Genomic DNA, 24,938 nt, shown 5'->3' on the forward strand with positions numbered 1-24,938 from the left:
CTAACACTTCCGCACCGTTTTGTTGCCACATCCTCGTTACCAACTTGTTTAACGGTTATTTACAGTTCAGCAGCCTTACTAGGTTGTTGACATCTAAGCAAAACAGTTGGTTGAGAGTCTCGAACATCTATCCAGGGTTGAGATTCTATCTTTCCATAGGGCAGTGGACTCACAGAGGAAATGGAAGACTGTTTCCTGTTTCTCCCGTTTTTTACCACTGTTTGTGGGCCACTATAGCGGCAGCAAAATTAAACCAAACTTATGAAAAAGGTTATTTATTGTGCAAGTTCTAAATCGTATGAATTATTATTATTTTTTATTTTTTTTTTTTAAACCAATACTGGTTTCGTTCGTGCTGCCGCACCTGCAATTTTAATTTTGCGGTGCACAAAATTATTGTTCGAAATACTTGTGAATAGCCACAAAAGTCCATGACCTCTTTTTAAGAGGTTAAGGGTAGTCAGAGGCCCAAAAAAATGATGATTTTCAAGCATTTTTTTTTTTGCTAGTCAACTGCTTTATTTTACAAAAATAAAAATATAGCATTAATACACCAAGCTTCGACTTAATTTTAGCAAAATTTCAATAAACAAAAAAAATGAAAATTGCAAAAGTTATCGCTGTTTGTGTGGAGCCCGTTTCTCCAGAAGATGCTGCGATGATCATCACAAGTCCTCGGAGATTTATCTCCAATCAATCGGACAAGAGAAATTAGTTTATTAATAGATAATCTTGTGCCTGATCGAAGCTTTTTTTCAAAATTAACAATATGACTGGCTCAGGAAATATTTTTCAGATTTTCGAGAAAAAACCGACAATTAATTATAAAAAATCGAATTTTTGAAAAAAAAAAAATCCTTCGATCAGGCACGAGTTTTTCATGTTTTTCAAGAGCAGTATACATTTTATTGAAATCTACCAAACGGTTTCTAAGTTACAGTGATCACCATTTCAAAAAAAATAGCTTTGAGAAAAACGCATTTAAAGTCGAACGCTCCGGAGCGTCCCAGCGTCCTTTTTTAATTGTTGAATAACTCCAAAAGTATTTGTCGGATTCACTTCAAATTGTCACGAAATATTTTTGAGATAATATACTTTAAGAAGATACAAAAAAAAAACCAATGTTTTTGAAAATTCTGCCTGCCCCTAACCCCTTAATATATTGATTTTTGCCAAAACCGCGCGTTAAAAGAAAGTTCAAAATTAAACAAAGACATCGCTCGACAATTTTGTATAAACAAACAAAATTTGTAAAAAAACTTATTTTATTTATTTTAAATAAATTGAATTTATATATAATTATTTATTTATTTATTATTGAATTTATTTATTATGAATTATTGAATATGAATGAATATTTATACCGCAAAAATCCATATGTAACTCCATGCAGAATACCTCCGCAAAATGAATAGTGAAACAAATATTTTGAAAATTATACAACTGAAATATGTTAGGCCAAAACATATGTTATGCGGAACAAGTCTTTTTCAAGCTCTGGAAACACTAGTGTAATGCAATTTTGCAGCGAATGATAAGTTTTTGTTTTGCTTAATTCTTTTCTTGGGACCGTTTTAGGGTATGCGTTTTTCGCCCTGCGAAATAAATAGTGCGATAAGCCTTCAGATTTTAAAATTTGGTTATGTAAACGCCGAAATCGTGAAATTTATGTAGGTATGTTCAGGCAATATCGAAGACTTTGGTATTATTTCGAAGGTTATAAAAGCAAAAATGCCGTCCGGAAAGTCTCTTTTAGAATCCATTGCAAAAATAGACGCCTTTTTGCAGTAGGAAGGTAAAAAACTAAAGGCAATTACAAAAATTGCTGAAATAAGTGCAGCTATTGAGCTCAAGATTCTTAAAAATCTCAAAGATTACTTAAAACAAGGAAACCTTGGTAGTCCTTCTATTGTTGATGAGCCAAAAAAAGCCTCGTATTAAGCATTTAGCAATTAGTTAGTTAAGTGTTAGGTGGCATTAAGTCTCAGTTATCATTAGAGGTCGACTAAACGTCGAAGTCAGCAAATTTTGAGTGCTGACGATAACATCAAATACGAAAAAAAACTGCATAAACCTAAGTTGAAACCGTGTCATAAATACACTCGAATGCCGACAAATACCAATTTTGCTTGCATCATTTTTAGTGATGAGAAAAAGTTCAATTTAGACGGGCCAGATCAGATGGAAAGATGAAGTATTGGAGAGACACACGCACACGCCGCGAAAGGGCAACTACCGGTTACCTTATAGTTTGGGCAGCTTTTGGGCATCATGGGAAGTCACCTATTTATTCTATTTCAAATCGCGTGAACTTGGAAACGTACACAGCGCTTCTTGATAATGTTTTAATCGAATTTTGAGAAAGGTTTTAGGGAGAAAATTGGATATTTCAGTAAGATAATGCTGCAACCACCGACTCTTTTCTTCTTCGAAGAGAGAAAAATCGACCGTTTGGATTGTCCAGCATGTAGCCCGGTTTTAAACCCCATTGAGAATATTTGGAGACTGCTATCTAGTAATTTTTACCATCAAAGTCTGATCGTTTAAATGAAGTTATTTCCAACAGTGGGAGCAGCAAAAACTATTAAATAAATTTTTATTGTTTTTTTTTTTTGTTTTTTCTTTTATCAACTTTACAAGTATTTGTTACACTATTAATTTCGTATAAATATATTGTTTGGTTATGTTTCACTTATGAAATATAAAATGATTTTTTTTTTCTTGAAATTGTCCTCAAAGCCTTGTCCTTTGCTTCCTTTTCAATATACATTAGAATTCAAAAAAAAAAATAAAAATAAAAAAATACGTATTTGGATATCTTAAAAAACTGTTTTTTTCAAAATTTTTTTCGTTGGGGTATTTAAAGATATATGTATATAATTGACGGTCCTTCTCATATTTGTGGCGTGCGTCTTGATGTTGTTCCACAAATGGAGAATTTAGTCATTTAAAATTTCAAGTCAGTCGGTAAAGATTTATCGAATTATGAGTCCAACCGACCTGAAAAATGTAAATAGTTGCGAGAAAAATGCCTTTTAATTTTTTTCTGTACTGAGAGTGAGAAGTATTTCGACATTTTTCCGAACTTAATTCTTTGAGTATTTAAATTTTAAAGTAACTAGTAGCATATATTTTAAGTGAAAAACAACAAAAAAAAAATTTCCAAATTTCTACTTAAAAAAATTACTAGTGCTACTAATAGTTGCAGGCTACATAAATTAATTATACTCACCTGGCGGCTGCCGTAGCCGAATGGCTTGGTGCGTGACTACCATTCGGAATTCACAGAGAGAACGTAGGTTCGAATCTCAGTGAAACACCAAAATTAAGAAACAGTTTTTTCGAATAGCGGTCGCCCCTCGGCAGGCAATGGCAAACCTCCGAGTGTATTTCTGCCATGAAAAAGCTCCTCATAAAAATATCTGCTGTTCGGAGTCGGCTTGAAACTGTAGGTCCCTCCATTTGTGGAACAACGTCAAGACGCACACCACAAATAGGAGGAGGAGCTCGGCCAAACACCCGAAAAGGGTATACGCGCCAATTATATATACGTATGTATATATATATGGCATTTAGTACTTAATAATTTCAAATGCACTCAAAAATATTGTCTTCGAAAAACCAGTAACTCCAAATTATTTATTTAAATTTGTACGCGCCTTTCGTAAATTCCTGCGGTTTTCAAATTTCACATGCGCTCCAAATACCAAATGGTTTCTGAACAATACCAAATCAATTCAGAAATGCAGCTGAGGAAGAGTGCGGAAAATGGCTGCAGAATTATGGCAATTTTTACAAAAGACTCAATTTTGTTTTTTCACTGCCATTTTTCTGCAAAGTGTATACGCCTACATACATACATATACGTACGCATGTATCTGCATCTTCATAAACAGATTTTGCTTCCGCCATAAACCACAAATGTTTGTTCGTTGCCGTTCGATCGGCTGGTTCCTAAAACCGCAACAGGCAATGCAATGCCAAGGCAACGGCTTGGTTGCTGGTTTACAGTGGAAGACAATTTCTTGCAGTTTACTCAAAGCTACTTCATGCCACATGGCCAAGACAGACACACGCACACACACACAGATAAGCACAAGTAGTCCACCATACCTTGCTAAACTCATCCACATCACCTTTGCATAACGCCATTGAATGCATTGAACCATTGCGCGCTGATTGTTTTGCTATTGCTTTTGCCGCAGCGGCAGTTGCAGTTTAACCACAAAAACCCAATAAGCTGTGCCGCTTTTGCTTAACACCTACACAAAAATTGGAAAATTAATTTGGCGCATATTGTGCCGTATGTGCTGGTGCATTTCAAAGGCAAATGTGACATTTTATTTCTGTGCGATTCGAATGTATTACTGGAAATTTTGTCACTACGAGCGCGTAAACACATACACGACTGCGAATACGATGCAAGCAAAGTTTGTTGTGTGAATATAAACAAACAATTTCCGGTAAACAATGCGATTCGAAAGGAGCGTAAATGAAAATTTCCCACTATTATTTATAAGGGCATATGGCAGGAAATGCATAGGTGAGGAATATTATTGCAACATATTTTGAAACCTTTACGACATTAAACGTGTTTTTATCGGGGGTGCGTGACGTAAACGTAACAATAGGTAGGCAAAAATCAACAATTGGGCTCGTAAAAATGTCTTAAAATAGTATCGGATGGTAACTCTACGTCAATGTAGTACATAAACATAAAGTAAAAAAAACCATCTGAAACTTGTTTTTCTTAAATGGAAGAAATTGAATCGAACGGTCCATTTGCTGTTGTTCGTAGGTCATTGAAGGGCATTTTGTGCTTACTCTGAAGAATCGTGGATCGAAAAGTTGAAAAACTGATTGATTGTCTATATGTAGACATCATTGCATGCCTACCTCTATAGTACATTAGGGACACGGGGAGTTGTATATAGCATTGGCAATGTTGTTGTTGTAACAGCATGCTAAAATCTGTCAGTGCAATGTAGACTGCCGGTCGACTTCGTCTATCTCATCTAACGATAGGCCCAGGAAACTTGCTGTTTCTCGATTCAAACGAATGCCAAACACAAACAAATGGACCGAACTGGCTCAAACTTTGCGTGTGTTTTTCCACGAAATGTGTTATTTGTTACAGTTATTGTTGCAAGGGCTCAACTCCACCTATGGGTACCTTCCTAACTTCTGGTTGAATATCTAGCTTCTAATTTGCCCACAGAGATTATCCCATCGCACGTAACTCTCTTTATCGATATTTGAATTCTCACTAGAATGATACGAAGGGGCTTAACACGTTAAGCGCCATATCCACCGCTTGCGCATTTGCTTTTATTAAGGTGCCGTGTGTGCCGCTGGTTGTTGCGTGTAGGGCTAAATTTAAAAGCGATTATTTCTTACAAAATTATATTCGGAAAAATATTTGGGGTATTCACAAAGATGCCGTAAGTGTCGTATTATTGTATGTCGTAAACTTTAAACGGCTAGAAATATATAATTGGGATGTTCGCAAGGTGCTGTGCAAGTCATGCTATGAATTTTTAGATAGTTAAAAAATAGTTGGCTGTGGTTTCAAATCCTCTAATATTTGTTTAACCATTAAAAACTTTATAATTTTAGACAAAACAACAGCCAGGACACTTTCTGAACCAATTGACTATATTTTATGTAAAACTTTATTATTTAAATGTTAAACTTTATTATTTTTGTCCATTTCCAGTTTTGAAAGAATCCTTTTCATTTCAAAGAATAATTCTAAACTCTAAATTTTTCAAACATTTACAATAACGGCACTCGAGGAGAGCAAATATCATACATAGAGTCAACGTCCACAAATAGTTTATGCCATATATTGGCAAGTTTTGACTATTAATTTATTTGTTATTTAATTTTCATTAATTTTATACAAAAATATAATTCATAGTACTACAAAAACCATATAATGCAAATTTTCAAACTTGGTACAAAATTCATAAAAATTCGGCAAACTATCATGAAAATTTCAAACTTTTTAATCGGAATTTCTGAAAAAAATTCATGTATGCAATTTCATAGATCAATGAATTTTAATTTAATGAAGTACAAGCTTCAAGTAGGGGAAAAATCTCACTGATTTTTGAGATTTTTTTTCGATCGCGGTCATGTGCATTTTCTCCATTTAAAGCCTATGCCAAATTTTTTTTATATGGAAGAAAATACCCAACACCGTCAGCGAAAAAAATGCGAAAAATCAACACGGTTTTTAAACCACCTAAAACTTGTTCTTTATTATACCGATATTTATTGAGCTATAAATTTGCTTACCTGAATTTTTTCAGAAATTCCGTTTAAAAAGTTTGAAATTTTGACGAATATTTTTGTTTTTTTTTTATACGAAGTTAGAAACTTTGCTTTAGATGGTTTTTGTAGAAGTATGAGCTATGCCTTTGTACAAAATTAATTAAAATTACAAAAAATAAAAATAAAAAGTCAAAACTTGTCAATACGTGGTGTACGCTTTCTTTTGACGCTGACAGTATATGGCGGCACTCAACGTGTTAATAGTTGTGTCTTGAGATTCAACGAAATCTTCTATTCATCTTTATATCGAATTTTGCTTCACTAGTTTTTGTCGACCAATTTTGAAATTTATCAGGCTGTTAAAATTTAAGGTTACGAAACTATTCATTATGAAACTATGCTATTTCAAAATTTTTGAAATCTCATAAATTTAAAAAATAATTTTTAAAACTTTAAAAAATTTTAATTTAAAAATTATTTTTAAAATATTTTAAAAATTCATTTATAAATTTTAACTTAATTTATTTGACTTCATTTTTTCTATTTTATTTCATTGCACTTTAAAATAACTTTTAAAAATTTACTTTAAAATTTTAACTTAATTTATTTTACTTCATTGCACTTAAATATTTTCAAAAAAATATTCTGAAAAATTTTAAATTCATTGGTAGAGCAGAGCCAGGCATTAATTTTCAAAATTTTAACTTAATTTATTTTATTTTATTTCATTACATTTTATTTATTTTTTGTGTTCTGTTTTTCCTATTTACAAAATATATTTTACTGCATCCCATAACTTTACTCTGGCGCGCTGGAAAAGCTTCCTAAGCACTTTGCCAAAAGCTGTATGCTCGCCCACACTGAAGCGCTTTTTATTTGCCCTCACAGCTTGGAATCCACAGTCCACTTGATTTACTGAAGCTTTTCTGCACTTCACGCGCTTTTCACACGTTTCCAGCTTCCCTGCGATATCTTACCCCCTATTTAATATGGAGATTTCTCCTATTGTTCTATATGGGTGTGAGTGTATGCTTGCTTTTGTTGTAGCCGCTTTTTTGGTCGAAAAATCAGCCAGCCTTCCTCCAAAAATTCTTCAGTTACAAATCTGGCGTTCGCTTAAACGCTGCTGTTTTGGTCTATCAACTGTAAGCAAAGAGGAACGAACGTGTTTCTCAGCGAGTTCACGCGGGTGATTTGAATTTACGAAAAATAGAGTAAAAATTAAAGATTTCGAGTGCACTTAATTCATAATTTTTGAACTGCAAAACAAGTGCAATAAGAAAATCGAATTTTCAACAGCAACAACAGAAAGTATTAACTAAAAATTTTAGAATATTAAATATTGTAAAATGAAAAATATTGCCGGTTTTTAATGTTGCGTTTATTTTTGCAAATTCTCAAAAAGTGATGTGTCAGTGAAAAAATCGCACTTCCTCTCTTAATATCGTCTGTGGAATGTGTGACTATACTGTAGAATTGATTTGTGGGAAATTCAGTTAATTTCGAAGAAACACAAAAAAAAAAATTAAATTAAATGTTTTTATAACTGCATGTGTGTGACGTTTATATATAAAAGTAAATTATGCGCGTTTAAGCGCTCAATAAATTTTGTTTAATATAAAATTAATGAGTTTTCCAAGGCATTTGGTGAGCGAAATGTACCCACAGGACTTTATGTTTGTTGGGGAAATAACAGAAAAACGATACATACAGACATATATGATTTGCAAGCGTATTTTCGATTTTTTATTGTAAAGAAATATTGCACAATTGCTGCGCACTGATGAACGCTGTGAAAATCCATGGATTTCCACAAGTTCGCGTTATTCAAAGGCATAAATTTTTAATTGACTCGGAAGTGGGTTAAAGGTCCATAACCGAATGAATGTTTTATGAATTTTGTTTTTTGCTACATAGTAGCGCTTTTAGGCGTTTTTTTTTTGGTATATGAATGCCAAAAAATTTTGAATCTGCCATAAATCTACTGCAACTCACATAACACACACAGAGATGCGCACACACACACGCACACATGGACTTGTTTGCTTGCATCAATGTTGGCAAGGCGTGTAAATACATTCGAGCATGTTTTTTCTGTTCCTCCTGTTTCCCTCCGCCATGCACGCATAGTTTCTTATGTTCTATGCGTTGTACGTCATTGTGGGTTATTTGCTGCTATTTGCTCGCCCTAATTTTTATTTGTTAAAAAAGTAGAAAAAATGTGCTTGCAAAAACCACAAAAAAAAGTATTAAAATGTGGAAAATATACTTATCGGTATCCATTCTTTAATGTATTATTTTCCCACTGGCGCCTCATATTATAATTCTCTCCCTTCTTCGCCTTTTCGTAAATCCACTAATTGCCATTTTTCAGTTCGGTTATTTATCAGTGAAATTGTGGTTCTATTTTTTCTTTGTGTGCACGTCTCTGCTCGATCATATTTTGGTCTCATTTCGTGCATTCACATTTAATTTTGACCGGCAGAAAATATTTTGTATTTCGCATAGTGGTAGCGGTGCGTTTTTCCTTTGGCAGTATCTTTATGTTGATGTCCATTAGGAAATTAGAAAATAATTTGGTGAAAATCAATATTAAGCGGGAGAGAAATTGTGGGGAATTAGCCGCAAATATACATAATTACATGCATACAAAGACTGCTTACTTTACTCGAATTGTTTATATTTTAAACTATTTTGTTTAGTTGGAGATTATTTTACTTTATTTGAACCGTTAATACGACATACACCTGTCGTCAACATTACGCATTGCTTACCAAGCTGAGGTCTATTAAAGTCGTCAATTTTTTTATTTTTTTATTTCTTCTCAATTGTATGCATTGGATGATTATTTGTTATAAATTAAATTTAAAAAAAATTTTTTGTTTGAGGAAGGAAGAATTATAGCATTAATTAATCACTATAAAAAAACAATTAGGATTTACTTGTTTACTGTAACAATCACTTCAAATCACTCTCGGTTGCCATGTCAATGGTTAATTTAACTCGTGTTACTTTATATTATCCTAACACAAACTTGTAAGGTCCCGAAATCCTTTTGGCCACGTGTGGATCGGGTGCGCCCGAGCGAGCTTCGCTTATCTCACAGCAGACTATCCTCGAGATGTGCATGTTGAAAGAACTGGAATTACCTCGAGTCCTTTTTGCGGCGGATGTGTGGAGGATGGGGTAGAATCATCCCAACACGTTCTCCTTAGATGCCATGCTCTCGCGGGGCTAAGATTTAGGCATCTTGTATCATCATCAGCAGCATAAAGCGGTTGACGCAACCTCAGCACAGTCATCGTTCATTATTAACACACACTAAATCCATCCTCCTAACCACCCCTTCCCCACTTCTCTCCGGCCTCTCCTTTCTTCCCATCGGTCTTCCTCCACCTTCCTTCACAATGGTTTTACGAAGGACACATTCGTTTTCTTCATCCAAATGTGCCCACTCCTTGGGCAACCATTCCAACCTTATCTTACGCTATGCGTTTCTGTGCTGTGTTATGTTGTGCTATGCCTCATTTTAATTTATTTGAGATTATTCTCTTCTGTTACGTTATGCTGTGTTATATTATATTATGATATGTTGTGCTTCTTTTATTTCAACTTACTTAATAATTTAATTGATAAAAATTAATTACTAAACTAATATAATTTCATTTTATTTTATCTGAACTTATTTTATTGAAATTTATTTTATTTTGGTTAATTTTTTAATAATTTTTTTTTTTTCATTTTGTAATTATTAATTTATCTCGTTTTATTCTGATCTGTTTTATTTTATGTTATGTCATGTTGTGCTATGCTGAGTCATGTTATGTTATGTTAGGTAAATTGTTTTATGATATTTAATGTTCTCTATATCATGGTGTGTTATGCTATCTTATGTAATATTGTGCTATGCTATGTCATATTATGTTATGCTACGTAAATTATGTTTCACTTTATTTATACTATTGTATTTAATGTTACTCTATTTTATGGTGTGTTATGCTATCTTATGTAATATTGTGCTGTGCTATGTCATATTATGTTATGTTACGTAAATTATTTTTCACTTTATTTATACTATTTAATGTTATTCTATTTCATGGTGTGTTATGCTATGTTATGTAATACTGTGCTATGCTATGCCATATTATGTTGTGTTACGTAATATATTTTTCACTTTATTTATGCTATTTAATGCTACTTAACATATTTATGGTGTGTTATTCTACATAATGCTGTATTATGTAAGTTAAGCTTCATTATGTCTTTATATTTATTGCCTATATACACTTCATTCAACTTTATTTGTTGTTGTTTCTTATCAATTGACTCAATTGTTGTTTCAGTAAGCCTCTAATCATTTTTATTCTATTCATAAGCCTTTCGCCATTTTCCTAGTATTCTCTTATCAAAGAGCTTTCAAATTCAATTATCCTATCACCATCATTTACCACGCGTGATTTTCCTGATTACAATTTCGACATATGTTTTGCAAGGTTTTGTGCGTTCACACACGCAGACACATCATATTATATTTGCTTATGTATCTCGCGAATTTCCTCCCTACGTTGTTTTCCATTGCTGGAAAGTGGCATGCGATTGAATAGATAATAATATCAGAATAACAACAAAATAAGAAAATGTTATTAAAATGTCATATGCACAGCTATTTATTATTTTTGCTAGTATCAACTATAATATTGTGAACGACTTGGATAGTGCCGGAAACAATTTGTGAACTCTCGGCTAGTACTATCTCAGTGTGTATGTGACCTTATATAAAGGTTCGTTCTTTTCTTTGAAGAATTTTGCTTAAGCTATACTTTACTGTCTACTTTACCCCTCCTTACTAGCAACGGGTATATAAATTCGGTATCGAGACTCCGTTTTTGCCTAAGCTCATTTTACAGGTGCTACCAACAATTAATGAAGAAGGGGAACTAAAATAAACTGTAATATTAATAGGTAATCAAATTTCTCCTCTAACATATCGTACATATTGTTTTACTAAAGGAGGGGCCTACCATTTTATACCAAGCCTGAACTGCAAATGATTTCTTGCGACAGCTTTTTATTGTCAGAAACTTTCGCGGATATCTGCCGTTGACAGCCCAGAGAGCAAACGCTTTTGCAGAAAATTTTACCTCCCTACTTACTTAGACTTTGTGAGGTTGCACTTTTTCAAATAGCGAGGCGCCAACTGATACATTTTATATAGCGGAGTATGTATATAAATAACAATAGATGGTGAGATACGAGTACATTTAAGATGGATCTGCAATTTCTTTATTTACCGATCACTCAATTTAAAACTATGTACACTAATAAAATTCCTTTTCATTGCAATCAAATAGTCCGCAATTCCAAAATGCAATGCGAAATGTAATCATAATGTTGACGTCATTGGCAAGCCAAAATAATCTTATTACCATTAATTTCGCACCACATTTACAAACATTGCGCAGCGCATGAAAATTTTATTTTCGCACATTTTTGACATACCAAATTTTATTTATGAAATGTTTAATTATTGTATTTTGATTTCAAACCAATGCTGTAATGTCTTCGCACCTTACGCTTGCTAGTCAGAAAATTAAGAAAATTATTTTAATATGGAAATTAGGAATGAAATTGCATTTTTTACGATCGAACCACATGCAACAAAGTAAATAAATGAAAGTTATTTCTGCAACGTAGAAAATTCGAATTCGAATTGGCAAAATCATAAATTAGAAAACTGCGCCTAAAATACGGCAAAAGACATTAAAATGTCTAAGGAAACAAAGCAAGCAGCCATTCAGTTAGCGGCAAATGTCAGGTTGGTAGGTTAGCGGGAAGGAATAGTACAGGCGTAGCTAGGGAGGAGTCAAGGGGGATCAATTCCTTTAAAGAGTCCACGGAGGATGATAGTAAATTAAAATATGCAGGTGAATAATCACTATAGATTGATTGACTGAAAATTCCACATGCTCGTAGGTTCTTTAGTAGTCCAAAAAGATATAAACTCATCTACCTAAATGAAAAAAAAGCAAACTCCTTATCCTGCTGAACTAAGTTTTGCAAATACAAGCAAGTTTTTCTAGTGAAAAACATATGAATATTGAACAATGTACGAAGCCAAAAAGATAATTTATTGACATCCGACTGAATGAATCACAGAAGCTGATTTATATTACCAAAGAAAAAATTTTGCATTTGCAATGCTATACAAATTTTAGCTCAAAATTTGATATTTTATTAGTGAAGGTTTGGTGAATGTCCTTGGTGGTCATTTCCTAAAAGCGGTTACAGAGGTTCGCAAACTTTTGGTCTATTAATATTTTTTGAGTAACTTTTTCTTGGAAAAACTACACTCGAAGGTTTGGCTAAGGGCTTAAACTACGGATATTAATGTAATACTAAAATTATTCTTTTATATTTAGAAGTAGAAGTATGTTTACAGATTGAAAGTATCTAACTCAAATGAATTGTAAAATTCGTTTAGGAATATTATAAATTTAGACTTAGACGAAAATAAATCAAAAACTACAGAATTGGAAAAGGCATTCAGTTCTCTTAAGGCTCTATAAATTGGAGCATTTATATCATCATTTGATGCTTTATGCCCACAATTAGTTGTGAAATCGGGCGCTTCAAAGTGGTAGTCATGCACAAATCCGTTCGACTACTACGGACGCTTAAAAATTACTGCCATGTGATGATGCTATTTAAGTCGTTCCGAGACCTGAATTATGGATTTTGGAAAGAAATTTTCTAAGCATGGAAACATTCGCAGAACTACACGAGTATGATTTATTTCACTGTTTATTTTTTTTTTTGAAATCAGATAAATTCAATGAAAATGCCGAATTTTACAATAACTTTTTACAGCTGGTTACCCTGTTTTTTTGGATTGTAAGGTACCAAATGTAGAGCAAATAATTAATTCACAAAAACCATATCACACATAAAAACTTAGTTGTTCCGCTGAATAATTATCATTATGGAACTTTAAAAAATATTAAAATTTGTTACAAATTGCAACCACATAACTGGTATGAACTTTTACTAGAAAACGAGCTTTTTCCTTCCAAGAGGCAAATTTGCTTTGGACTTGTACTGCTAGAACCCCCTAGAAGAACTGTGCTGCTCCGACAATGTATCAGAGAGTAGATGAAATCATAAACGATTTATCGAAGAAATTCCGAAAATTTTATTATAATTCCTGCCGTGTTCTAACGATTTATGCCACCATATTTTGCATTGTTGTAGCATTGATTTTGCATATATAATATATCATTTCTATTCTACTCTTATGAGCTATGACTGTTGAAAATTATTTATGAAACGAAGTATTAAACCAAAATTTTCCCCCATCAGAAAAATCTGCCTACGCTACGCCTCTGTAGCGTCGTAATATTTGTTTGTTGACAAAGCGACAAATAAAGCGTAACTGTAAACCCAACAACAATAATCAATTCAGAAGTAAAAACAAAAATCATAAATGAAAGGTCGCACAGAAATAAACTTGTGAAGCAAAACTTATTGGAAATTCGCAGTAGACATGCAGTCAGACTAGGCTACGACTACCGCTACGCTTTAGGGAGTGGTGTCCATTTGGAAAACGCAAAGGTGTTGTAGAATAAATAATAGGATATAAAAATATAGACTTAATGCGATTAGATCGAGAAAGAAGTGGAGAAAGTTAAAAATAAATGCATACACTGGTGAGCATAGCTGAGAGCAGGATGTGTTTTTTTTTTACTTTTTTATTTATTTTTTATTTATTTTTAAGTTTTCTTTTAATATTTTTTTAATAATTATAATTTAATTATTTTTTTAATATATCAAAAAAAAATGAACAACAAAAAAACCATCATTCTTTGACGAGTATACTCGGCATAAACGCTTAAACGCTTAATTTGTGTGTTTGTTATAATATTTTTTTTATTTTATTCATGCTTTAATCAATTAATCAAAACCATATAGATCAAACATTATAAAAAATTTGACAAGTCATCATCTAATAGTAAGTCAGAATTTTTAGAAAATTTGTACGTATGCTGTAACATGACTCTTGAAATTTTAGTAAAATAATCACGCAATTTTTAAGCGAAAAAAAATAGATTTGGTTTTTAGTATTGTTTTTGGTTTTTTGCTTTAGTGGTTCTTTTCATATAAAAAGTGGATTTATTTAAATTTGCGGTAATTTTTAAATTTTATTTTTATATTTTGTTTTTTTTTTTGTTTTTTTTTTTTGTTTTTTTTTGTTTTTTTTTTGTTTTTTTTTTTGTTTTTTTTTTTAATATTTTTATTTTTCATTTTTTTTTTTAAATATTTTTTTAAATGAACTCGCGCATTTTTTCTACAAGAAATTACTTTTTATATGGAATTAAAATTCAGATACATAAAAACTAGCGGTAATTTTTTAATTCAATATATTTAATTCTTTTCAAACAGATTCGCGCATTTTGCTTAACAAACATCACATTTTTTATCTAATAAAGTTCAGGAGGCCGTCAGAAAAAAAATTATTATATTAAAATTCAACACCACTTTTTAGCCGCTTAAAACTTACTTTCACTAAAATTTCAAGAACCACAATATTGTTCTAAAAATTTACATACAACCGTATTTACATATCACTGTATCACAGTGTTGCCTATATTCTCCATACAACAAATCCACAACATTTTTTATAGCGAAAATATGCAACACCGTCAGAGGAAAAAATTAAAAAAAAGGAAATAAAAATATATATAAAATATGAATATAAAAGGAAATAAAATAATCGGCAACTTCAAATTTGCACTTCATTGTACTAAAATTTAATAAGTTATAAAACTGCATACCAAACTTTCTGGAAATTTTGTGATGAAAAGTTTGTAGAACTTCTCTAATTTAAAAAAAAATGAGAAAGTTGGATTTAATGGGTTTTTGTTAGACAAGGAGCAGCTATACGTTTATAAACAAATTGTAAACGTTCAAAACTAAAAAGTAAAGAAATCTAGTCAAAATATATTTCATACATAACAAGAACCATATAAAGGAAAGTTTCAAACTTTGTATAAAATTTATAAAAAGTCAGAATTTTTGAAAAAATTTCGGGGATGCGGTTTTATAGATCATTGAATTTTGGAATAAAGTATAAGTTTCAAGTGATTCGAAAGTCGCGTTGATTTGTTACATTTTTTTCTACTGAAGATGTTGCAAATGCCGAATGCACAATTCCAAGACCGAAAAAAAATGTCAAAAATCAGTTTGACTTTTGACCCACTTGACCCATTTTGTTATACCAAAACTTAATTATCCATAAAATTGCATACTTGATTTTTTTCCGGAAATTCTGATTAAAAAGTTTTAGATTTTGATGAAAATTTGTCGATTTTTTATAAATTTTGTACAAAGTTTAATACTTTGCATTATATGGTTTTTGTGGTAGTATGAACTATATTTTTGTTTAATATAATTATAAATTAAATAAATAAATGTTCACAACTAATCAATATGTGGTATACACTTTCTTTTGACGTTCACTGTATATCGAGTTTTGTACTTTTAAAATACCATAGGCGGAACTTGCGAAATGCTGCTCGCAGGGTAATAATTTTTTTAGCCAGTGGCGAAAAGTGGATATAGTTCAGGCATTTGGAAGGAAGAAAACCTTCTTGCAGCATCGGCAAAAGTTTCAGATCGAGAGAAAAATCAAGTTAAAAAAACAAAATAAAAAATGAAGAAAACTTCTTTGGGCTTTTTCAGACCATCTCTGTGTCATTCTAACACCAGGTAAAACTGTTGCAAGTTAATGCCTAAAATAGACCAAATATTTATTTACTTACTTAATTGAGCTGATCACCAATAATTCTTCCGGACTAGTAGAGGTATGGTTTTATGAATCTTAAGACAGATTTTTTGTTTTTAAAAAGTGGTGTAAAGAAGATGTAAAAAAGCTTCGTCGTAGAGAAATAAATGTGAATACTTTCGAATACAACATTAAATTGTCACATAGATCTCGCCAAAGGAGCATTTCGAGCCAGATTTCCACCAGAGCATTTCGAGTTCTGGCTTTAACTTTTGCTATATAAATTGGATGCAATCAAAGTTTGTTTCAAAAGTGCCTAGAATATTAAGAAAGCAACACAAAAAAGTTTTTTTTTTATGACAATTATGACAATTTTTTTTATCGGACAAAGGCTGGTTGCGAAGCACCTTTTGCAACTTATTCCCAGACCTAACTTCATTTGGTTACCACCGCTTTCTTCTTGAACGGCGAAGAGCATTTCTGCAGTGATTTTGCATAACAATTTGATTTCCAAATCGAAAAAAATCTAAAAAAGGATGCTCAATACGAGTACGCAAATATGTAGAAGAGCTGAGAGCCGCTTGGCCACACTCTGGGTACTCTCAGACCAGTTTCAAATAAACTGAGATGCCCAATTTCACTCATTTGAGACTATAGGCACACATGACCATACATACACACATATGTACATATATATGCATGTACGAGTATGTATATATACACTTAGAGGTGTAGCGCTTTACGACTTCCTTGCTAACTCATATCTGCAATACTCCTTTCACCCTTTTGCTCTGCTTCTGCTATCTGCTTTACTGTCAACTTCACTACTGCCTTATTTCATTCATATACACAAAGTTCGACGTGATTGTTAGTCTGTTTCTACTATAATTTTTGCTTTCCTGCCTTGTCTATTCTATTCTACTCATTTTCTATAACCCTCCGTGCAGTAGCTTTGCCGCTCCATTTTTTCTACTCCTTTCGAACTATTGTTTTGTGGAGTGTGAGAAAGTTTGAATGCGTGTAAAAATAGATATGACAGTCTACAAACGTTTGCATTATCGAGGGAGTTAGTTATGAATGCTCGTACTTAGGTTAGGTGTGGGTCGGTATGTTGATTGTGCTAGGATATGCCTGACTCTGCTATCCGTTTGTTGGCGCAGGCATATTGCCGCTGCTGTTCAGTTTTCCTGTGTTTAAACTGGGACAAACAAACTTCAACGCTTCATTATACGCATCTATTCGTTAATATGTATGTCTGTGCACGTGTGCTTGTGTGTAATGGGATATGACAGCATCAAAGACAACGTGAGAATATCTCTATTATTATGTAGATACATTTATTAAGTTCGGATGGAGCTGTTGGAATCAGCAAACGGCTCTATTCAAGCAGAGTTGCCAATGTGAGAAATATAGAAAGGAATACAAACGTAGATTGTGCGTAAGGGGATTGTGGCGAATTTAAGTTGAACTTCTGTTATACTAAGTTTTTTCTTCATAAGGGGGATTTCACGCGTTGAAAAGAGAAGACTATCTCATTCCCAACATAGATCTGAACAAAGACTACAAACGAATATCCGATAGAAAGAATTGGCAGACCAGAGACAAATCAGATGATTTTTTTTTTGTGATAGGTGAGGTAGGGTTCAAATTGCCTTCGCACTTACAGCGACCGTCGTGTACTGCGTCGAGTCGTGTGGCCACTAAAACAATTCCTCCCCTCCTTCTGGGGAGTGGTCATTATATTCACTTATATACTGACGGCTCAAAGATGGGCAATGGCACTATATCGGGAGTGTACTCGAAACAAATATCCTTAAATTGCTTCTTCAGACTCCTAAATCGGTGTGGCGTCTTCCAAGCTGCGAAAGCAGCAAAAACGATTAAACTAATGGACTTACCTCCGGCAAACCTTACAATTTTGGTTGATAGTCAAGCAGCGATCAAGGCACTGGCCTTAGCGTACATCAATTCAAGATGTGTTAAAGAATGCAGGAGGTCGCTCTCGCTTACCCAACAACACAACGCCACACTTTATTGGATCCCCGGCTACTCTGGAGTGGGAAGAAGTGAAAGAGCGGATGGGTGGGCAAGGAAAGGCTCTGAGCTTGACCTTCAGCGAGTGGTAGAGGATATTAGCATTCCTCTAAACGAACTGTACACTGCGATTAACTTGAGCGTAATCCAATGGAAACCAATAGAAGGTGGTCTCTGACTACTAACTGGAGGGTCTCCAAAGTGCTCTGGCCAAAATTAAATCATAAAGGGACAAAATGTCTGCTTGGATTCAGCATATCAACTACTAGCGTCCTCACAGGTGTTATAACAGGTCACTGCCCCATTGTCACCCTGACCAGTAGAATGGGTGTACCTCACCATGACTTCTGTAGGAGTTGTGGAGATGAAGAAGAAATTGAGTTGGGACAACACCTCCTCTGTGAATGTCCTGCACTTTAAAGAAGCCGTGCCAAATATCTTGGCGGTTATTTCTTTGAAGGCCTTGGAAACTTGCAAAATGTCTCACTGGAGGGAAGAGTTACCTTCTTAAAAAGATCTAAGTGGCTTAAGAAACTTAATTAGGGGATGGAAATCAACCGAGTGTCTTGTTTTAGACAAGTAGCCTGGCTAATCTAATCTAACCTAACCTATCGAAGAAAGATCATTGTTTTGTTTTCCATCGAATTCGAGATCTTTGAATCACTAGCCGATATCAATCGGAAGTGATGGTTTAATATGATACTTTAGATTTCAACGTTTACAAAAATAATGTAACAGGAGGTGGCGCAAAATTAATCATTCAATTTTATGTTTGATTATATTTTGTACTAAATTAAAGCAATAATTTTAGGCGTTCGAAATCTTTACTTTGACTTTTCTTACCTAACAGATAAAGTTACGTAACCGTCTTGCAAATGTAAGCAATATTTTTATCAGACAGAGCTCTAACTATACAACAAATTATGGATCTATAATAATCAAGTTTTGTGTGGACAATTTTCGTACAGAGTTTTCGTTTCTCCTGGCAGAAGATCGTCCCCTCGAGTATATAAAAAATATAGCGAGATCTGGAAGCCTTAGAAGCAATAAACCATAAATGTAAAAAATGCACCTATATTTTTGAAACTCAACTGCGCTAAGTTATTGGTGGAAATGGCGCATTCTACTAGCGATCTGTGTTCAATGTTGTTGTTGTAATAGCTGACTAAACCCTGTCAGTGCAATACAGTCACCTGACGTCTTCGTCTAAACCGTCTAACGGTAGACCTAGAAAACGTGCTGTTTCGACAGGGGTGAGGTGTATTAGATAAGTAGGTTTGATAGGGCATGTGAATAGAAGGCTAGTCTCGTGCGGTGTCGCTGAGAGCTTGGGTAATTTTGTTACGAAAATGAGGCCTCCTTTGTATTCTCAAAGTTCTTAAACCGCTTAAAGTACTTCATGGAGCCTCTTGTCTTGGCCGCGCTTGGTCGTGAATAATACGAGTAAAGCCTCCCAATTCGCTCTGGCACAAAATCCTCAGATTTAACCTTAAAATACCGCTTGTGAAATGTCTAAGGAACATTATTATCTATAACTTTTTAACTCTAGTGACCAAAAAATAATTTTTTTCAGATTTTTGAAAAATGGTCGAAGTGACGCTCTCGTTAAATATAAATATTCCTCGTGAAATTTTATGATACGTATGCGTGTGAGCACCTCGCGTTTCGCTCAATCGTCGATTTTAACCGTATGTTTCACTTTTCCTTAAAACACAGATAAGTACAGTGAGTTTTTCTAGTCTAGAACTCCCTTCCTGAATTCGCATCATTCCGCTCCAGGCAATAACTTTGAAAATGTTATTGCAGTTAAATATTTCGTTACTTCAGGCGACTATCTCTGTGAAGCGAAAGGCAAATAAATTTTTCGTTGTGAGTTGGTAATCATGCAGAAGGATATGTTTATCTGTATGCCTTTATTCCTATCTGCTAAACAACCAGTTCACGCGTTGAGTTGCTTTGCCCCATTCTCAGCACTGCATTTTTCATTCTCAGTTAATAGCATTCACTGCACACCAACAAACTACACGCCGACACTTCTCACATCCTTTTCGACCCACATTTCAACACTCACAAACGCTACCTTCCTCACTTCCGCTCGTGCTCACTCTTACGTCGCTTTCAATTTACAAATATGATTGCTGCTGGTGCATGACAGTTAGTTGAGCGCGTGGAGTAAATTGTAGTGATAAAACAAAAACAAAAATATGTATAGTATGTATAATTTCTTTGATTTTTATTCAATTTGGCAGCCTGTGATAACGTAATGACAACAACACCAAATCATTATTAGGGTGAGGTTTGGAAAAGGAAAATGGCAATGGCATTAAAGTAAGGCAAAAGTTATCTTGGCACTGCACTTTTAGGAAATATGGAATGTACTACTATGCAGAAGTGTGTGTGTATGAAAAATGATTCACCTTGTGTCAAAGTTGACGCCGCCACTTTAATTGCGTCAAGTCGTTTCGAAAAGCACTTGCTTTATTTCAATTGTGTAATTCCATTCAATTGCAATTGTGAAGGCAAAGTTTGATCGAAAAAGTTTACAATGAAGTGGTGGAGGTGTGGTGGTTGATTTCAATGCAATGTCAGTGGGTGCTGGGTGCTGGAAGCTTGATGAGCAAAGTGTAAATAGTTTGTATTTTATAATTAAGAATGGAAGTGAAGATGAGCGCAGAAGAGAAGCTGTGATTGCACTTTGTAAACACGCTAAAGAGTTTCAGATTTATTTAGAAACTATTTGGATAAACAGAGTAGTTAGGTTAGGTTAGGTGAGTTGGGAGAGGAGAGTTAAGTGTGGTTCAATTTTATTTTGAATGCAATCAGCGTACTCTGAAATAGGTTTTTCTATTAAGGTTATAAATTAGTTTAATAGTTTAATTTTGTTTTTTAAATTTAGGTGATGGAAAAAGTGTGGACTATTTTCTGTCACATGCCTCTAGTGAGTCATATCTCAAGCCATATCACGGTGTATATATTGCATCGGGTCATATGAAAAAAATTCTTTCACAGTGGTGTGTTTGGATAAGCTAGTGTTTGACAGAATTTCAAAATATGTAAATGTAAAGAACTAAATTCAATACAATATTCAGTACGACCAGGGTGAAAAGGAATTAAATAAAATTGAAAAACAAAATAAAATAGGTTTAATAAACAAGAATAAAATAATAATAATAATAAAATAAAATAAATTAAGATCAAATAACGGTTAAATAAATTAAGTAAATTAAGAGTAAGTATAAGTTATTGTTGTTTTAATTAATTTATTTTATTTTTGTTTTCCTTATTTCTTTTTCTTTTTTTAATTATTTTTTAATTCATTTTGCTAATTTAAGTTTTTTTTTGTTGTGTTACTCATATTTATTTTAATTTTATATATAATTTCTTATTTAATTTTATTTTATATCCTATAAATTTAGTTTTATATTAACTTCTTTTTTTATTTGTTTGATCTTATTTTAATAGTGTTTGTAATTTTTTGTTGTGTTACTGGTATATTGTTTAATTTTTTTTATTTATTTTTCTTTTACTTCCTATAAATTTACTTTTATATAATTACATTTTTTTTATTTATTATTTAATTTAAAAAATAAACGCTAAAATAAAATAAAAGTAATTAATTAAATTTATTTGTTTGTTTTTCTAATTTAACTTCCTTTTTTTAATTATTTTTTATTTCATTTTACTTATTATGATTTTTTTGTTTGGTAATTTTCATATTATTTTATTGTAATTGTTTCTGTACTTTTTCGATTTTAAACTTTACTTTATGTAGTTTATTTTATTTACTTATTTTATTTTATTTACTTTTTTTGAAGTTTTGTTGCTTTACTCATATTTTGTTTAATTTTTTTAACTAATTTTTTATTTATTTTATTTTATGTCATATAAATTGACTTTTATATTAATTGGTGTTTGTTTTTTTCTTTGTTTTATCTTATTTTAATTGTTTTTGTAATATATAATTTTTTTTTTTAATTTATAATTTAATCCAAAAAAAATAAGTAACAAAATGAAATAAATATATTAAATTTTTTTGTTTCTTTTTCTAGTATTTCTTTTTTTTTTAATTATTTTATATTTAATTTTATTTATTTAATTTGTTTTTTAATTTAATTTTGTTTTATTTTATTGTAATATTGTAGTTTTTCTAATTTTCCAATTTTTTAACTTTGCTTTTATTTAATTTAATTTTATTTATTTTATTTTATTTTTCTTTTGTAATTTTTTGTTGCTTTACTTATACTTTGTTTAAGTTTTTACTTTATTTTATTTTATTTCCTATAAACTTCCTTTTATATTATTCTTTTTTTTTTGTTTTTTTTTTACTATTTAATCGAAAAAACTAAAAAAAATATTTGGCGTGGCTTTTTTCATGGCAGAAATACACTCCGAAGGTTTGCCATTGCCTGCAGATGTGCGACCGTCATAAAAAAATCTTTTTCTATCATTTTGCCGTTTCAAGCACGGAGATCCGAATCAACGCACTACCGAATGTTACTCGCACATAAGCGTATTCGGCTACGACGGCCGTATTTAATTTTTAATATCTTTTTTTAAAGGTTTTCTCTTACTTTTATTTAATAATATTTTTTCATTTCTTTCAAATTCATCCATTTTTGTTTTATTTCCTAAACATTTACTTTTATACTATTTTGTTTTATTTTATTTTACTTTTTAATTTAATCTATTTTTTATTATTTAAGTTCTTATTTTATTTTATTAATTTTTTTTTCATCAAAAAATGTCCATCCTGTGCATATCAAAAAAAGCTGCATACGTCTTTCTCGCTTTCTTTAAATGGCATATTTTTTAAATTCCTCTTCGGTTCTGAGCATCCCATTCAGACACATTTAAGTACTTTTCATCTCTCAACGCCAGCAATGCATCATCATTTGAAGTTTTCAAAGCCAAGGCCAAGTTGAGAGCAATAAATGCGAACCCTCTTAGCCTACAGCTTCTTATTCGACTCATCGCTCCCGGTTATCTGGCACCTCTCAATGTTTATTTCATAGAAAAGTGAATGAATGCATCACCACCGCTCAACACTAAACGCTCAAATGTCTTCTCTCAATAAATAAACTTATTAACCCTCTAGTGCATATAACCGCCTACAGGCGGGCAACACTTAAAAGCAAAAAAAAAAATAAACTAAAAACAGAAAGTGGTTTTTTGTTTGTCATGCAGCTTACACGATTCATATTCTTCAGTTTACCCTTGATCGTAAAAGCTGCATGTGCTCATATTACAAAAATTTTGCAAGTGGAATTAAAAGAAGTGATCAAATAACCGAAAAAAGTATTTTTTTGAGAAGGTGTTTTTGTGAGACTTCCTAAGAAGTGCCCTATTGGAATATTGAGTTAAAAAAATATTTGGTAAGTAGATTGAGAAGTGTAGAGTGAGATAAAGTCCTCTCCAAGTTTTTTTTTATGTACATTGTGCCACTGTGTGCTTCACGCTGCAACCGTCTACAGGAGGCCGTATGCAGTGCGTTCAAAAAAAATGTTCAGTTATTTTGAACTTCAAGTTCACATATTATGCTGATTTATATTTTTTATCACTAGAAAAATGTCGCGGTGGGGACGCAAACGCAAATACGACTTGTCGAAGATGTCAGATGAGGAGTTCAACGACTTTATGGACTTTTGCGAAAACAGTGATGAGGAAATTGAAGGCGATGATTTCGATAGTGACAACGACGTGAATGACCCAGATTTTGTGGTCCCCAATCAAAATGATTCCTTTCTACAAGAAACAGCAACCAACATTTCTGTATCTGATCTTTCTCTTTCCCGCGGAATTTATTCGCTTGGAACTTTTCGAGCCAACCGTGTGAAAAACTGTAAGCTATCTGCCAATGAACAGCTAGTGGTGAAAAAAGCTCCTCGTGGATATTTGGAGGATTTCGTTGCCACCGCATTTGGAGTAGATATTTCTACTGTTGTTTGGAAGGACAGCAAACCAGTTCGTTTAGCGTCAACGTATCCAGGTGTGCAGCCATTTAACTCGAATAATCCGAGCGACCGAAACACATTATCCCGTCGCTATAACCGCAATAGAAAACAGTATGAATATGTGAGCTGTCCAAACATTGTCAAAGAATACAACCGGCACATGGGCGGAGTGGACTTGATGGACAGTCTAATTGGTCACTACAAAATTTGCATGAAGACTCGTAAATGGCCATCTCGTATATTTCACCATGTTATCGACTTGGCAATAGTGAATGCTTACGTTTTATACCATCGTATCAATTGTGAAAAACGTCAGCGTGTCGAGCTTCCACGATTTCGGGAAGAAATCGCCGAAACTCCCCTGCTCATATCGGAAACGAAAAAATTTGGTCGCCCCACTACGGCAGAAAAACAAGCCGAAGAAGTACCAAATGGAAGCAAGTTACTGTACCTACCACCACCCAATATAAGGTATGATTGTCTCAATCAATGGCCAAATTTCTGCGATAAAAGTAGTAAACGTCAATGTCGTAACAAGCCATGTAAATCGGAGACTCAAGTTTATTGCGAAAAATGCAACATACCACTTTGCATGTCTGTCAAAAAATCATGTTTTAAGGAATTTCATGCTGAATAAAGGACATTTTTGAAGATATGGTGGGAAGTTATTTCTAAGTAAATGTATATGTACATATATTCGTTCTTCTTAGACTTTGAACCAAACTTAACAATTTGTATACTATTTTATCTATTACTTTAATTTTTATAAATAAACGTTTTCTGTTTACTTGTTTAAGTGGTATTGTATTTTTAGTAATTTTTTTTAAGCTACCTGCATAAGACCGTCCAGAGGCGGGGTGCTAATTTCCAGGGCCACAGAGCGAATTCGGGTCGTACAA

At 32.8% G+C, this 24,938-nt stretch overlaps 1 protein-coding gene across 2 annotated transcripts in view; it reads left to right on the forward strand.

The window, feature by feature from the left end:
• LOC129243621 (uncharacterized) overlaps nt 1–24,938 on the forward strand; it is a 180,265-nt gene that overhangs the window by 42,907 nt on the left and 112,420 nt on the right. The window lies entirely within an intron of this gene.

The sequence above is a fragment of the Anastrepha obliqua genome, chromosome 4, assembly GCF_027943255.1.
Source record: "Anastrepha obliqua isolate idAnaObli1 chromosome 4, idAnaObli1_1.0, whole genome shotgun sequence".
NCBI classification, from domain to species: domain Eukaryota; kingdom Metazoa; phylum Arthropoda; class Insecta; order Diptera; family Tephritidae; genus Anastrepha; species Anastrepha obliqua.